Raw genomic sequence first — 3,530 nt, forward strand, 5'->3', positions numbered from 1 at the left:
CAGATTAATATAGGCCTTAGAGTCTGGCTATTAAACATCCAACAAGGTTAGTTACACCAGCCTGGTACATTAATTACCATGTGCTATGTAGATAGAGCTTGGGCAACATCCTTAAATAAACCTTGACTAGACATCCTTAGATTAGTTAACTAAGCTTCGACCTTAGAAATTTTAAGATTGTCTACACATTATCCTTGTCACATCCTTGTTATATTGTAACAACCCTACACAGACCTTCATCACCTGCCCAGCTTTCTCATTTCTCTGTCAATTCTGGAAATATCCAGCCATCATAATCTTCATACATAAATCCTTCTTTAAAAATATCTCCATTCTCATATCCTTCCAACATCCTCCAATTTTCCATTTTTCTTTTTTAATAACCATGAGACACAATAACATTAGCAAACAAATTTTTTGTCTGTTGTGAGACTTCTTTTCCTGGGGATACTAAACAATGTTTTTCCCCTTTTTTAGGTTGTAGTATCGAACCAATGTTTGATTACATTATAGTTTTTCTGGGGAACCAGTGAATTTACTGAGCTTACTCACAGAGATGACTGAGGGGTTACTTAGGTATATGAGTGACCTGAGAGTATTTACATTGGAAAGCCTTAACCCAGCATGGAGCAAGCCTTTCTAGCCTTTTTTAGATAATATACTTTAGTCTTTTCCAAGTCCAGGAGACCATGTAATTAGGGTCAAATTACATACAGTTGGCTGGGAAGAGCAGCAGGATACTCAGGTGATGGTCCAATGACCCTGTTTACCACTCGTCCTTCAATTAAAGAATATGATAGTCAAGTCAACAAGTTTAATTGTGATGATTTTTGTTAGTGGACATAGCTGAAGTCATGAAGATGATAGCAGTTTGACTCAGAAGAAAGTAGTGTGTAGTATCATCTTATTAAAAGAACATAGAATCTACATTATATACATAAGATAATGTAATGAGTTAATATTACCCATGTACATATTGTGTTTTATAAGTTTTTAGGTAAATCTTTTACCTTATGTAGTTTAGTGAGTGGTCTATGAAAACCTTGCTTTAGGTGGAAAAAAGCAATTGGTACATAGTTAAACATTATCGAATTGACGCTTACAACCTCCAGCATAACCAATTAGGGGAAACTGTGCTATAGCCTGTGGTGTCTCTCCCTCTCCTCGTGGGTCGTTGGCCACTGGTCGGTGAGGACAAAGGGAGCAGAAGCAACGAGCAGGGTCAGGATGGCCAGTGAGCACTGACGGAAGAAAGCCCTTCTGGGGAGACAGGTTCAATGATGCAAACAGCTCCAGACTCAGTGAAACAGCTCTAGATTCAGTGGGAGAACTAGGGAAAGTATAGTTTGGAGGCAGTAGCCAATGCCTCAGCTGATAGGTGCTCATAGTATGCTTTATTTACATGTGGCAGTGGGTTCCTATCGTCCAACTACCAGGCAATGCCTGATTATCATATAGAAAAAACTGGGGGTAGTTTTTACTCCAGGTAACTATGCCAAAGGTCAGGTTCCAAATAAGGTCAGGCATCCGTGCTTGGTGGCACTTTCCAGGTAAGTCAGGAAGAGAGTAGGAGGCCCCTTGCTGAAAAGAGGAGTCCTTCCATTTGGCGCCAAGCTCCTTAGAGCTATCCGGACATGGAGGACTACAACCCTAACAGCAGGGTTTCCCAACATCTCTATGAAAACCTTGCTTTAGGTGGAAAAAAGCAATTGGTACATAGTTAAACATTATTGAATTGACACTTACAACCTCCAGCATAATCAATTAGGGAAAACTGTACTATAACCCTGCTTAGACTTTATAACTGTTACAGTGGAAGAGATGGGAGGGGTGTCCTGTCCATGAGGGGATGGAGGGGCAGGGGTCTGGAATCAAAGTAGAAGTTAGATACAGGAAGGATAAATGGGTTATTTGAGCTAGAAGCCAGAATAGGGGAGACTAGGGACTATTTGGCATGGAGGTGTTTAAGGTTTTGGATTTTTTCAAGTAGAGAAGAGTTAGTGGAAGGAGAGCGGGTGATGGACTTAGAGTGGTGCTGGAGAAGGGGAATGTCATGGTGTGGAGAGGGAGTTCGAGTTGGAGAAAGGAGGAGAGATGGGTTGGGCCCTGGAATGGGAGGCAAGGGAGAGTATAGCAAGGGGAGAGCATGGGGAGGACTTGGCTGTGCCTCAGGCTGGGGAGCAGGAGGTTGGGGATGGGTCCTAATCTCCTAATTGGAGGCAGTTTATCGGCTATGATAGGATCAAAAGCTGAGGTGGAGGGGTGAGGGACAGGGGGGAGGCCCCTGGTGGGATGGGATCCCATGAAACTGTCTTAGCCAGAAGAACCTAGTGGGAAGAACATGGGACCCAGAGGGAGAGATTAGCATGGAGATCAAAGGAGGCTTGGCCGTATGGTAATTCAGACCGTTTGCCTTTACAATGGCAGAGATTTTTTAAATCTCTCAAAATATTGAAGTTTAAGCTTCCAGTGTCTGGCCAAACAGAGTTATTATCTAACTCGTACTGAGGCCAGGCAGTGGTGCACAGGAACTTCAGGCATTTTGGCCTGATTGTATCTGAAAGTCCTAGTTGTTTTAAGGATTTAAGAAGACAAACAAGAGATGTGAGACCCTGAGTCTTTGAGTGGGTGTTTCCCATAGTGACAGACTAAGTACGGAGTGAAGAGGAGATAGAGAAAGAACCCAGCAAGCTGGTAGGAGGTAGTGACAGAACCAAGCAGATGGAAGACAAAGAAAATCCTCTCTCCATAGGGAGTGGAAGCAGGATCATGAGTCTGGGCAGGAAAGTGCAGCAGATGAGAGAGGGAATAGGAGGAAAGGGGTTTGGCATCAGTCACACAAAAAGAGCGAGGAGAACCAGGCATCAAAACAAAGTGTCTTTTTATTTGTTGCTCAGCTTCTAGTTATTATTTTCAAGCTATTTCCAAGTCCCAGAAGGCGGCGTCCCGCAATTAGATCATCAGGGAGAGGAAAGGCAAGATCCTGTCCTGGACAGGAAGCAGTGCGTGTTCCTATCTCTGGAAATAGCGTCCTATATCCAGAGAAAGGAAAGGGGTTTCTGACACATGTGTGATTTCGAGGCAAGCGAAAAGAGAGGAAAACCCTGCAATGAGAGCATGGCATGACCAGCCAGTAGATGGAGACAAAGTACAAGGAATGGGATGGGAGAAAAGTGGGAAAAACACAGTGAGCCAGAAGGGAGGGAAGATTGTGGAACAAGTTGATCTGAGGTTTATTTAGTAGAGGCTGAGGGAAATGAGCCCCAGAAGGGTGGTGGTTTAGTAGAGGTTTGGTAGAGCCCCAGAAGGGCAGTGGTGAGAGAGAGAGGAAGGGAGAGAGGAGGGGAGGGAGAGAGAGAGAGATAGGGAGAGAGTTAGTTAAAATTAATTTATATATTTTAGTACCAGGAACCATGTTGTAGATTAAACAGTGAATATTTTGGCCTGAAAAAAATTTTGGTGTTAATTTAACATTTTTAGTTTGTATGAAATTTTAGTTAAAAATTAGTATGATAGCAAGTAAATTAATT

Source organism: Nannospalax galili, unplaced genomic scaffold, assembly GCF_000622305.1.
Source record: "Nannospalax galili isolate Female #2095 unplaced genomic scaffold, S.galili_v1.0 scaffold548, whole genome shotgun sequence".
Classification (NCBI taxonomy): Eukaryota; Metazoa; Chordata; class Mammalia; order Rodentia; family Spalacidae; genus Nannospalax; species Nannospalax galili.